Below are 12,687 nucleotides of genomic sequence, written 5' to 3'. Positions count from 1 at the left end.
AGATGCTATGATACTTCCTACATACAAAATGGGGGTTCTACCATATTTCAGTCAGTATATGAATAGAGTATCCGTTTGTATTTTTAAAATAAGTCTATGTAAGTATTGTGTTTAAACGTGTTAAACACTGAAACAGTAGTTGAGTAAAACCATACACTTAAAAATAAGGTTTCTGTTTTAAAAGAACGTTCTAAGGTGTGTGTGAGATTTGTATGTCACACGTTGATTCAGTGTTTGCGAGAAAGAGGTAATGGTATGCTGGCTTATAACACCCCACAACAGCCATAGTTTGTAAACGAGTGGTAAGACATCTGTTTTTAAAACCTGTCTAAGTGTTTATGTAAGAATGGTCATCGCGGGAACATACTTGTCTTACATAACAGATGTCCGAAGGGGGAAGGATGGAAGGAGGTCATAAATTACGCGCAGGGTCCGATGGAGAAGGCAGAAAGGGAGAAGGCCATAAATTACGCGCACTGTGTCCAGTGTCCAGTGGAGAAGGGGAGAATGTAGAAGGGTAGATGGTCATAAATCACGCGCTTTTTCCTCATACAGATATGCCATCAATCATTTTTGACATAAAGTATATAATTATTACTACTAATAGGGCCTGCTCCATCCGCTTTATTCATCGACCCAGTATTGCATTGCCTCTAGAAGGTGTGCACTTTATTTGTTGTTTTGCAAATAAAAGCTTACCACTCCAACTTTTATGCCTTTTCTCCATCATAATTTGACAGTAAAGCGGGAGTTTTCACTCTTTGATATGTGTTCAAGCCCCTTTGGTTTAAAGTTCAAGATTTTCAAGCAGAGTTTGTGTACGGACAAACCAGCTAAAGAATGCCCAATCTTGTCTGATCTCAGAAGCTAAGAAGGCTTGGGCCTGGTTAGTACTTGGATGGGAGACTACCTGGGAATACCAGGTGCTGTAAGCTTTAACTATTGAAAAACTTTTAAAATGAAAGTATTTACATGGCTTTGTTAGGTTTTTTTGCCTTTTCTCCATCATAATTTGACAGTAAAGCGGGAGTTTTCACTCTTTGATATGTGTTCAAGCCCCTTTGGTTTAAAGTTCAAGATTTTCAAGCAGAGTTTGTGTACGGACAAACCAGCTAAAGAATGCCCAATCTTGTCTGATCTCAGAAGCTAAGAAGGCTTGGGCCTGGTTAGTACTTGGATGGGAGACTACCTAGGAATACCAGGTGCTGTAAGCTTTAACTATTGAAAAACATTTAAAATGAAAGTATTTACATGGCTTTGTTAGCTTTTTTTGCCTTTTCTCCATCATAATTTGACAGTAAAGCGGGAGTTTTCGCACTTTATAATGTTTTCAAAGCCCTTTTGTTTAAAGTCCAAGATTTTCAAGCAGAGTTTGCTTACAGACATGCCAGCTGAAGATTGCCCAATCTTGTCTGATCTCAGAAGCTAAGAAGGCCTGGGCCTGGTTAGTACTTGGATGGGAGACTACGTAGGAATGCCAGGTGCAGTAAGCTTTAACTATTGAAAACTTTTTAAATAAAAGTATTTACATCACTTTGTTAACTTTTTTTAAAGTAAGTTAAGGGGTATTTTCTTTCTTTGATATGTTTTCCCGCCATTTTTTTCTTTTTTTTTTTTTTTAACTTCTCTTCAGGTTTCTTTGTCTGTGTGTGCTCTACAACGATCATTCACAGGCTTGGAGCTGAATCGATTAGGTTAGGTTTTCCAGCTTTCGGTCTTCAGGTGCTACGCACCCTGATGTCAGTTTAATATCTGATATGTCATATTAAGCGGATTTTTAGAACATGGAGTCGGCAATAGGGCCTGCTCCATCCGCTCCATTCATCGACCCAGTATTGCATTGCCTCTAGAAGGTTTGCACTTTATTTGTTGTATTGCAAATAAAAGCTTACCACTCCAACTTTTTGCCTTTTCTCCATCATAATTTGACAGTAAAGCGGGAGTTTTCACTCTTTGATATGTGTTCAAGCCCCTTTGGTTTAAAGTTCAAGATTTTCAAGCAGAGTTTGTGTACGGACAAACCAGCTGAAGAATGCCCAATCTTGTCTGATCTCAGAAGCTAAGAAGGCTTGGGCCTGGTTAGTACTTGGATGGGAGACTACATGGGAATGCCAGGTGCTGTAAGCTTTAACTATTGAAAAACTTTTAAAATGAAAGTATTTACATGGCTTTGTTAGCTTTTTTTGCCTTTTCTCCATCATAATTTGATAGTAAAGCGGGAGTTTTCGCACTTTATAATGTTTTCAAAGTCCTTTTGTTTAAAGTCCAAGATTTTCAAGCAGAGTTTGCTTACGGACATGCCAGCTGAAGATTGCCCAATCTTGTCTGATCTCAGAAGCTAAGAAGGCTTGGGCCTGGTTAGTACTTGAAAGGGAGACTACATGGGAATACCAGGTGCTGTAAGCTTTAACTATTGAAAAACTTTTAAAATGAAAGTATTTACATGGCTTTGTTAGCTTTTTTTGCCTTTTCTCCTTCATAATTTGATAGTAAAGCGGGAGTTTTCGCACTTTATAATGTTTTCAAAGCCCTTTTGGTTTAAAGTTCAAGATTTTCAAGCAGAGTTTGTGTACGGACAAACCAGCTGAAGAATGCCCAATCTTGTCTGATCTCAGAAGCTAAGAAGGCTTGGGCCTGGTTAGTACTTGGATGGTAGACTACATGGGAATGCCAGGTGCTGTAAGCTTTAACTATTGAAAAACTTTTAAAATGAAAGTATTTACATGGCTTTGTTAGGTTTTTTTGCCTTTTCTCCATCATAATTTGACAGTAAAGCGGGAGTTTTCACTCTTTGATATGTGTTCAAGCCCCTTTGGTTTAAAGTTCAAGATTTTCAAGCAGAGTTTGTGTACGGACAAACCAGCTGAAGAATGCCCAATCTTGTCTGATCTCAGAAGCTAAGAAGGCTTGGGCCTGGTTAGTACTTGGATGGGAGACTACATGGGAATACCAGGTGCTGTAAGCTTTAACTATTGAAAAACTTTTAAAATGAAAGTATTTACATGGCTTTGTTAGCTTTTTTTGCCTTTTTTTCCATCATAATTTGATAGTAAAGCGGGAGTTTTCGCACTTTATAATGTTTTCAAAGCCCTTTTGGTTTAAAGTTCAAGATTTTCAAGCAGAGTTTGTGTACGGACAAACCAGCTGAAGAATGCCCAATCTTGTCTGATCTCAGAAGCTAAGAAGGCTTGGGCCTGGTTAGTACTTGGATGGGAGACTACATGGGAATGCCAGGTGCTGTAAGCTTTAACTATTGAAAAACTTTTAAAATGAAAGTATTTACATGGCTTTGTTAGCTTTTTTTGCCTTTTCTCCTTCATAATTTGATAGTAAAGCGGGAGTTTTCGCACTTTATAATGTTTTCAAAGCCCTTTTGGTTTAAAGTTCAAGATTTTCAAGCAGAGTTTGTGTACGGACAAACCAGCTGAAGAATGCCCAATCTTGTCTGATCTCAGAAGCTAAGAAGGCTTGGGCCTGGTTAGTACTTGGATGGGAGACTACATGGGAATACCAGGTGCTGTAAGCTTTAACTATTGAAAAAGTTTTAAAATGAAAGTATTTACATGGCTTTGTTAGCTTTTTTGCCTTTTTTTCCATCATAATTTGATAGTAAAGCGGGAGTTTTCGCACTTTATAATGTTTTCAAAGCCCTTTTGGTTTAAAGTTCAAGATTTTCAAGCAGAGTTTGTGTACGGACAAACCAGCTGAAGAATGCCCAATCTTGTCTGATCTCAGAAGCTAAGAAGGCTTGGGCCTGGTTAGTACTTGGATGGGAGACTACATGGGAATGCCAGGTGCTGTAAGCTTTAACTATTGAAAAACTTTTAAAATGAAAGTATTTACATGGCTTTGTTAGCTTTTTTTGCCTTTTCTCCTTCATAATTTGATAGTAAAGCGGGAGTTTTCGCACTTTATAATGTTTTCAAAGCCCTTTTGGTTTAAAGTTCAAGATTTTCAAGCAGAGTTTGTGTACGGACAAACCAGCTGAAGAATGCCAATCTTGTCTGATCTCAGAAGCTAAGAAGGCTTGGGCCTGGTTAGTACTTGGATGGGAGACTACATGGGAATGCCAGGTGCTGTAAGCTTTAACTATTGTAAGACTTTTAAAATGAAAGTATTTACATCACTTTGTTAACTTTTTTAAAGTAAGTTAAGGGGTACTTTCTTTCTTTAGTATGTTTTCCCGCCTTTTTTTTTTTTTTTTTTTTTTTTTTTTAACTTCTCTTCAGGTTTCTTTGTCTGTGTGTGCTCTACAACGATCATTCACAGGCTTGGCTATGGAGTGGGGTGGAGCTGAATCGATTAGGTGGGGTTTTCCAGCCCTCGGCCTTCAGGTGCTACGCACCCTGATGTCAATTTAATATCTGATATTTCATATTAAGCGGATTTTTATAACAGGGAGTCGGCAATAGGGCCTGCTCCATCCGCTTTATTCATCGACCCAGTATTGCATTGCCTCTAGAAGGTGTGCACTTTATTTGTTGTTTTGCAAATAAAAGCTTACCACTCCAACTTTTATGCCTTTTCTCCATCATAATTTGACAGTAAAGCGGGAGTTTTCACTCTTTGATATGTGTTCAAGCCCCTTTGGTTTAAAGTTCAAGATTTTCAAGCAGAGTTTGTGTACGGACAAACCAGCTAAAGAATGCCCAATCTTGTCTGATCTCAGAAGCTAAGAAGACTTGGGCCTGGTTAGTACTTGGATGGGAGACTACCTGGGAATACCAGGTGCTGTAAGCTTTAACTATTGAAAAACTTTTAAAATGAAAGTATTTACATGGCTTTGTTAGGTTTTTTTGCCTTTTCTCCATCATAATTTGACAGTAAAGCGGGAGTTTTCACTCTTTGATATGTGTTCAAGCCCCTTTGGTTTAAAGTTCAAGATTTTCAAGCAGAGTTTGTGTACGGACAAACCAGCTAAAGAATGCCCAATCTTGTCTGATCTCAGAAGCTAAGAAGGCTTGGGCCTGGTTAGTACTTGGATGGGAGACTACCTGGGAATACCAGGTGCTGTAAGCTTTAACTATTGAAAAACATTTAAAATGAAAGTATTTACATGGCTTTGTTAGCTTTTTTTGCCTTTTCTCCATCATAATTTGACAGTAAAGCGGGAGTTTTCGCACTTTATAATGTTTTCAAAGCCCTTTTGTTTAAAGTCCAAGATTTTCAAGCAGAGTTTGCTTACAGACATGCCAGCTGAAGATTGCCCAATCTTGTCTGATCTCAGAAGCTAAGAAGGCCTGGGCCTGGTTAGTACTTGGATGGGAGACTACGTAGGAATGCCAGGTGCAGTAAGCTTTAACTATTGAAAACTTTTTAAATAAAAGTATTTACATCACTTTGTTAACTTTTTTTAAAGTAAGTTAAGGGGTATTTTCTTTCTTTGATATGTTTTCCCGCCATTTTTTTCTTTTTTTTTTTTTTTTTAACTTCTCTTCAGGTTTCTTTGTCTGTGTGTGCTCTACAACGATCATTCACAGGCTTGGCTATGGAGTGGGGTGGAGCTGAATCGATTAGGTGGGGTTTTCCAGCCCTCGGCCTTCAGGTGCTACGCACCCTGATGTCAATTTAATATCTGATATTTCATATTAAGCGGATTTTTATAACAGGGAGTCGGCAATAGGGCCTGCTCCATCCGCTTTATTCATCGACCCAGTATTGCATTGCCTCTAGAAGGTGTGCACTTTATTTGTTGTTTTGCAAATAAAAGCTTACCACTCCAACTTTTATGCCTTTTCTCCATCATAATTTGACAGTAAAGCGGGAGTTTTCACTCTTTGATATGTGTTCAAGCCCCTTTGGTTTAAAGTTCAAGATTTTCAAGCAGAGTTTGTGTACGGACAAACCAGCTAAAGAATGCCCAATCTTGTCTGATCTCAGAAGCTAAGAAGGCTTGGGCCTGGTTAGTACTTGGATGGGAGACTACCTGGGAATACCAGGTGCTGTAAGCTTTAACTATTGAAAAACTTTTAAAATGAAAGTATTTACATGGCTTTGTTAGGTTTTTTTGCCTTTTCTCCATCATAATTTGACAGTAAAGCGGGAGTTTTCACTCTTTGATATGTGTTCAAGCCCCTTTGGTTTAAAGTTCAAGATTTTCAAGCAGAGTTTGTGTACGGACAAACCAGCTAAAGAATGCCCAATCTTGTCTGATCTCAGAAGCTAAGAAGGCTTGGGCCTGGTTAGTACTTGGATGGGAGACTACCTAGGAATACCAGGTGCTGTAAGCTTTAACTATTGAAAAACATTTAAAATGAAAGTATTTACATGGCTTTGTTAGCTTTTTTTGCCTTTTCTCCATCATAATTTGACAGTAAAGCGGGAGTTTTCGCACTTTATAATGTTTTCAAAGCCCTTTTGTTTAAAGTCCAAGATTTTCAAGCAGAGTTTGCTTACAGACATGCCAGCTGAAGATTGCCCAATCTTGTCTGATCTCAGAAGCTAAGAAGGCCTGGGCCTGGTTAGTACTTGGATGGGAGACTACGTAGGAATGCCAGGTGCAGTAAGCTTTAACTATTGAAAACTTTTTAAATAAAAGTATTTACATCACTTTGTTAACTTTTTTTAAAGTAAGTTAAGGGGTATTTTCTTTCTTTGATATGTTTTCCCGCCATTTTTTTCTTTTTTTTTTTTTTTTAACTTCTCTTCAGGTTTCTTTGTCTGTGTGTGCTCTACAACGATCATTCACAGGCTTGGAGCTGAATCGATTAGGTTAGGTTTTCCAGCTTTCGGTCTTCAGGTGCTACGCACCCTGATGTCAGTTTAATATCTGATATGTCATATTAAGCGGATTTTTAGAACATGGAGTCGGCAATAGGGCCTGCTCCATCCGCTCCATTCATCGACCCAGTATTGCATTGCCTCTAGAAGGTGTGCACTTTATTTGTTGTATTGCAAATAAAAGCTTACCACTCCAACTTTTTGCCTTTTCTCCATCATAATTTGACAGTAAAGCGGGAGTTTTCACTCTTTGATATGTGTTCAAGCCCCTTTGGTTTAAAGTTCAAGATTTTCAAGCAGAGTTTGTGTACGGACAAACCAGCTGAAGAATGCCATATCTTGTCTGATCTCAGAAGCTAAGAAGGCTTGGGCCTGGTTAGTACTTGGATGGGAGACTACATGGGAATACCAGGTGCTGTAAGCTTTAACTATTGAAAAATTTTTAAAATTAAAGTATTTACATGGCTTTGTTAGCTTTTTTTGCCTTTTTTTCCATCATAATTTGAGAGTAAAGCGGGAGTTTTCGCACTTTATAATGTTTTCAAAGCCCTTTTGGTTTAAAGTTCAAGATTTTCAAGCAGAGTTTGTGTACGGACAAACCAGCTGAAGAATGCCCAATCTTGTCTGATCTCAGAAGCTAAGAAGGCTTGGGCCTGGTTAGTACTTGGATGGGAGACTACATGGGAATGCCAGGTGCTGTAAGCTTTAACTATTGAAAAACTTTTAAAATGAAAGTATTTACATGGCTTTGTTAGCTTTTTTTGCCTTTTCTCCATCATAATTTGATAGTAAAGCGGGAGTTTTCGCACTTTATAATGTTTTCAAAGTCCTTTTGTTTAAAGTCCAAGATTTTCAAGCAGAGTTTGCTTACGGACATGCCAGCTGAAGATTGCCCAATCTTGTCTGATCTCAGAAGCTAAGAAGGCTTGGGCCTGGTTAGTACTTGAATGGGAGACTACATGGGAATACCAGGTGCTGTAAGCTTTAACTATTGAAAAACTTTTAAAATGAAAGTATTTACATGGCTTTGTTAGCTTTTTTTGCCTTTTCTCCTTCATAATTTGATAGTAAAGCGGGAGTTTTCGCACTTTATAATGTTTTCAAAGCCCTTTTGGTTTAAAGTTCAAGATTTTCAAGCAGAGTTTGTGTACGGACAAACCAGCTGAAGAATGCCCAATCTTGTCTGATCTCAGAAGCTAAGAAGGCTTGGGCCTGGTTAGTACTTGGATGGTAGACTACATGGGAATGCCAGGTGCTGTAAGCTTTAACTATTGAAAAACTTTTAAAATGAAAGTATTTACATGGCTTTGTTAGGTTTTTTTGCCTTTTCTCCATCATAATTTGACAGTAAAGCGGGAGTTTTCACTCTTTGATATGTGTTCAAGCCCCTTTGGTTTAAAGTTCAAGATTTTCAAGCAGAGTTTGTGTACGGACAAACCAGCTGAAGAATGCCCAATCTTGTCTGATCTCAGAAGCTAAGAAGGCTTGGGCCTGGTTAGTACTTGGATGGGAGACTACATGGGAATACCAGGTGCTGTAAGCTTTAACTATTGAAAAACTTTTAAAATGAAAGTATTTACATGGCTTTGTTAGCTTTTTTTGCCTTTTTTTCCATCATAATTTGATAGTAAAGCGGGAGTTTTCGCACTTTATAATGTTTTCAAAGCCCTTTTGGTTTAAAGTTCAAGATTTTCAAGCAGAGTTTGTGTACGGACAAACCAGCTGAAGAATGCCCAATCTTGTCTGATCTCAGAAGCTAAGAAGGCTTGGGCCTGGTTAGTACTTGGATGGGAGACTACATGGGAATGCCAGGTGCTGTAAGCTTTAACTATTGAAAAACTTTTAAAATGAAAGTATTTACATGGCTTTGTTAGCTTTTTTTGCCTTTTCTCCTTCATAATTTGATAGTAAAGCGGGAGTTTTCGCACTTTATAATGTTTTCAAAGCCCTTTTGGTTTAAAGTTCAAGATTTTCAAGCAGAGTTTGTGTACGGACAAACCAGCTGAAGAATGCCCAATCTTGTCTGATCTCAGAAGCTAAGAAGGCTTGGGCCTGGTTAGTACTTGGATGGGAGACTACATGGGAATACCAGGTGCTGTAAGCTTTAACTATTGAAAAACTTTTAAAATGAAAGTATTTACATGGCTTTGTTAGCTTTTTTGCCTTTTTTTCCATCATAATTTGATAGTAAAGCGGGAGTTTTCGCACTTTATAATGTTTTCAAAGCCCTTTTGGTTTAAAGTTCAAGATTTTCAAGCAGAGTTTGTGTACGGACAAACCAGCTGAAGAATGCCCAATCTTGTCTGATCTCAGAAGCTAAGAAGGCTTGGGCCTGGTTAGTACTTGGATGGGAGACTACATGGGAATGCCAGGTGCTGTAAGCTTTAACTATTGAAAAACTTTTAAAATGAAAGTATTTACATGGCTTTGTTAGCTTTTTTTGCCTTTTCTCCCTTCATAATTTGATAGTAAAGCGGGAGTTTTCGCACTTTATAATGTTTTCAAAGCCCTTTTGGTTTAAAGTTCAAGATTTTCAAGCAGAGTTTGTGTACGGACAAACCAGCTGAAGAATGCCAATCTTGTCTGATCTCAGAAGCTAAGAAGGCTTGAGCCTGGTTAGTACTTGGATGGGAGACTACATGGGAATGCCAGGTGCTGTAAGCTTTAACTATTGTAAGACTTTTAAAATGAAAGTATTTACATCACTTTGTTAACTTTTTTAAAGTAAGTTAAGGGGTACTTTCTTTCTTTAGTATGTTTTCCCGCCTTTTTTCTTTTTTTTTTTTTTTTTTTTTAACTTCTCTTCAGGTTTCTTTGTCTGTGTGTGCTCTACAACGATCATTCACAGGCTTGGCTATGGAGTGGGGTGGAGCTGAATCGATTAGGTGGGGTTTTCCAGCCCTCGGCCTTCAGGTGCTACGCACCCTGATGTCAATTTAATATCTGATATTTCATATTAAGCGGATTTTTATAACAGGGAGTCGGCAATAGGGCCTGCTCCATCCGCTTTATTCATCGACCCAGTATTGCATTGCCTCTAGAAGGTGTGCACTTTATTTGTTGTTTTGCAAATAAAAGCTTACCACTCCAACTTTTATGCCTTTTCTCCATCATAATTTGACAGTAAAGCGGGAGTTTTCACTCTTTGATATGTGTTCAAGCCCCTTTGGTTTAAAGTTCAAGATTTTCAAGCAGAGTTTGTGTACGGACAAACCAGCTAAAGAATGCCCAATCTTGTCTGATCTCAGAAGCTAAGAAGACTTGGGCCTGGTTAGTACTTGGATGGGAGACTACCTGGGAATACCAGGTGCTGTAAGCTTTAACTATTGAAAAACTTTTAAAATGAAAGTATTTACATGGCTTTGTTAGGTTTTTTTGCCTTTTCTCCATCATAATTTGACAGTAAAGCGGGAGTTTTCACTCTTTGATATGTGTTCAAGCCCCTTTGGTTTAAAGTTCAAGATTTTCAAGCAGAGTTTGTGTACGGACAAACCAGCTAAAGAATGCCCAATCTTGTCTGATCTCAGAAGCTAAGAAGGCTTGGGCCTGGTTAGTACTTGGATGGGAGACTACCTGGGAATACCAGGTGCTGTAAGCTTTAACTATTGAAAAACATTTAAAATGAAAGTATTTACATGGCTTTGTTAGCTTTTTTTGCCTTTTCTCCATCATAATTTGACAGTAAAGCGGGAGTTTTCGCACTTTATAATGTTTTCAAAGCCCTTTTGTTTAAAGTCCAAGATTTTCAAGCAGAGTTTGCTTACAGACATGCCAGCTGAAGATTGCCCAATCTTGTCTGATCTCAGAAGCTAAGAAGGCCTGGGCCTGGTTAGTACTTGGATGGGAGACTACGTAGGAATGCCAGGTGCAGTAAGCTTTAACTATTGAAAACTTTTTAAATAAAAGTATTTACATCACTTTGTTAACTTTTTTTAAAGTAAGTTAAGGGGTATTTTCTTTCTTTGATATGTTTTCCCGCCATTTTTTTCTTTTTTTTTTTTTTTTAACTTCTCTTCAGGTTTCTTTGTCTGTGTGTGCTCTACAACGATCATTCACAGGCTTGGCTATGGAGTGGGGTGGAGCTGAATCGATTAGGTGGGGTTTTCCAGCCCTCGGCCTTCAGGTGCTACGCACCCTGATGTCAATTTAATATCTGATATTTCATATTAAGCGGATTTTTATAACAGGGAGTCGGCAATAGGGCCTGCTCCATCCGCTTTATTCATCGACCCAGTATTGCATTGCCTCTAGAAGGTGTGCACTTTATTTGTTGTTTTGCAAATAAAAGCTTACCACTCCAACTTTTATGCCTTTTCTCCATCATAATTTGACAGTAAAGCGGGAGTTTTCACTCTTTGATATGTGTTCAAGCCCCTTTGGTTTAAAGTTCAAGATTTTCAAGCAGAGTTTGTGTACGGACAAACCAGCTAAAGAATGCCCAATCTTGTCTGATCTCAGAAGCTAAGAAGGCTTGGGCCTGGTTAGTACTTGGATGGGAGACTACCTGGGAATACCAGGTGCTGTAAGCTTTAACTATTGAAAAACTTTTAAAATGAAAGTATTTACATGGCTTTGTTAGGTTTTTTTGCCTTTTCTCCATCATAATTTGACAGTAAAGCGGGAGTTTTCACTCTTTGATATGTGTTCAAGCCCCTTTGGTTTAAAGTTCAAGATTTTCAAGCAGAGTTTGTGTACGGACAAACCAGCTAAAGAATGCCCAATCTTGTCTGATCTCAGAAGCTAAGAAGGCTTGGGCCTGGTTAGTACTTGGATGGGAGACTACCTGGGAATACCAGGTGCTGTAAGCTTTAACTATTGAAAAACATTTAAAATGAAAGTATTTACATGGCTTTGTTAGCTTTTTTTGCCTTTTCTCCATCATAATTTGACAGTAAAGCGGGAGTTTTCGCACTTTATAATGTTTTCAAAGCCCTTTTGTTTAAAGTCCAAGATTTTCAAGCAGAGTTTGCTTACAGACATGCCAGCTGAAGATTGCCCAATCTTGTCTGATCTCAGAAGCTAAGAAGGCCTGGGCCTGGTTAGTACTTGGATGGGAGACTACGTAGGAATGCCAGGTGCAGTAAGCTTTAACTATTGAAAAACTTTTAAAATAAAAGTATTTACATCACTTTGTTAACTTTTTTTAAAGTAAGTTAAGGGGTATTTTCTTTCTTTGATATGTTTTCCCGCCATTTTTTTCTTTTTTTTTTTTTTTTAACTTCTCTTCAGGTTTCTTTGTCTGTGTGTGCTCTACAACGATCATTCACAGGCTTGGCTATGGAGTGGGGTGGAGCTGAATCGATTAGGTAGGGTTTTCCAGCCCTCGGTCTTCAGGTGCTACGCACCCTGATGTCAGTTTAATATCTGATATGTCATATTAAGCGGATTTTTAGAACAGGGAGTCGGCAATAGGGCCTGCTCCATCCGCTTATTCATCGACCCAGTATTGCATTGCCTCTAGAAGGTGTGCACTTTATTTGTTGTTTTGCAAATAAAAGCTTACCACTCCAACTTTTATGCCTTTTCTCCATCATAATTTGACAGTAAAGCGGGAGTTTTCACTCTTTGATATGTGTTCAAGCCCCTTTGGTTTAAAGTTCAAGATTTTCAAGCAGAGTAGTTTGTGTACGGACAAACCAGCTGAAAGAATGCCCATATCTTGTCTGATCTCAGAAGCTAAGAAGGCTTGGGCTGGTTAGTACTTGGATGGGAGACTACACTGGGAAATACAGGTGCTGTAAGCTTTAACTATTGAAAACATTTTAAATGACAAGTATTTACATGGCTTTGTTAGCTTTTTTTGCCTTTTTCCCATCATAATTTGAGCAGTAAAGCGGGAAGTTTTCACTCTTGCACTTATAATGTTTTCAACAGCCCCTTTTGGTTTTAAAGTTCAAGATTTCAAGCAGAGTTGTGTACGGACAAACCAGCTGAAGAATGCCCAATCTTGTCTGATCTCAGAAGCTA

At 38.4% G+C, this 12,687-nt stretch overlaps 21 pseudogenes; all 21 read left to right on the top strand.

Annotated features, from left to right (window-relative positions):
* Positions 1-816: 816 nt before the first annotated feature.
* On the top strand, positions 817-935 carry LOC114778879 (uncharacterized; annotated as a pseudogene).
* A 160-nt stretch (positions 936-1,095) lies between these two features.
* Positions 1,096-1,214, top strand: LOC114778895 (uncharacterized; annotated as a pseudogene).
* Positions 1,215-2,008: 794 nt separating this feature from the next.
* LOC114778903 (uncharacterized) lies at positions 2,009-2,127 on the top strand (annotated as a pseudogene).
* Positions 2,128-2,287: 160 nt separating this feature from the next.
* Positions 2,288-2,406, top strand: LOC114778891 (uncharacterized; annotated as a pseudogene).
* A 440-nt stretch (positions 2,407-2,846) lies between these two features.
* On the top strand, positions 2,847-2,965 carry LOC114778886 (uncharacterized; annotated as a pseudogene).
* Positions 2,966-3,127: 162 nt separating this feature from the next.
* Positions 3,128-3,246, top strand: LOC114778902 (uncharacterized; annotated as a pseudogene).
* A 161-nt stretch (positions 3,247-3,407) lies between these two features.
* Positions 3,408-3,526, top strand: LOC114778885 (uncharacterized; annotated as a pseudogene).
* Positions 3,527-3,687: 161 nt separating this feature from the next.
* Positions 3,688-3,806, top strand: LOC114778901 (uncharacterized; annotated as a pseudogene).
* Positions 3,807-4,900: 1,094 nt separating this feature from the next.
* Positions 4,901-5,019, top strand: LOC114778878 (uncharacterized; annotated as a pseudogene).
* An 813-nt stretch (positions 5,020-5,832) lies between these two features.
* LOC114778909 (uncharacterized) lies at positions 5,833-5,951 on the top strand (annotated as a pseudogene).
* Positions 5,952-6,111: 160 nt separating this feature from the next.
* Positions 6,112-6,230, top strand: LOC114778894 (uncharacterized; annotated as a pseudogene).
* Positions 6,231-7,025: 795 nt separating this feature from the next.
* On the top strand, positions 7,026-7,144 carry LOC114778893 (uncharacterized; annotated as a pseudogene).
* Positions 7,145-7,306: 162 nt separating this feature from the next.
* Positions 7,307-7,425, top strand: LOC114778899 (uncharacterized; annotated as a pseudogene).
* Positions 7,426-7,585: 160 nt separating this feature from the next.
* On the top strand, positions 7,586-7,704 carry LOC114778877 (uncharacterized; annotated as a pseudogene).
* A 440-nt stretch (positions 7,705-8,144) lies between these two features.
* LOC114778884 (uncharacterized) lies at positions 8,145-8,263 on the top strand (annotated as a pseudogene).
* A 162-nt stretch (positions 8,264-8,425) lies between these two features.
* On the top strand, positions 8,426-8,544 carry LOC114778898 (uncharacterized; annotated as a pseudogene).
* A 161-nt stretch (positions 8,545-8,705) lies between these two features.
* Positions 8,706-8,824, top strand: LOC114778883 (uncharacterized; annotated as a pseudogene).
* Positions 8,825-8,985: 161 nt separating this feature from the next.
* On the top strand, positions 8,986-9,104 carry LOC114778897 (uncharacterized; annotated as a pseudogene).
* Positions 9,105-10,199: 1,095 nt separating this feature from the next.
* Positions 10,200-10,318, top strand: LOC114778908 (uncharacterized; annotated as a pseudogene).
* An 812-nt stretch (positions 10,319-11,130) lies between these two features.
* Positions 11,131-11,249, top strand: LOC114778900 (uncharacterized; annotated as a pseudogene).
* A 160-nt stretch (positions 11,250-11,409) lies between these two features.
* On the top strand, positions 11,410-11,528 carry LOC114778888 (uncharacterized; annotated as a pseudogene).
* Positions 11,529-12,687: the final 1,159 nt, after the last annotated feature.

This window comes from Denticeps clupeoides, unplaced genomic scaffold (genome assembly GCF_900700375.1).
Source record: "Denticeps clupeoides unplaced genomic scaffold, fDenClu1.1, whole genome shotgun sequence".
NCBI classification, from domain to species: domain Eukaryota; kingdom Metazoa; phylum Chordata; class Actinopteri; order Clupeiformes; family Denticipitidae; genus Denticeps; species Denticeps clupeoides.
This window is presented reverse-complemented; position numbering and strand designations above follow the sequence as displayed.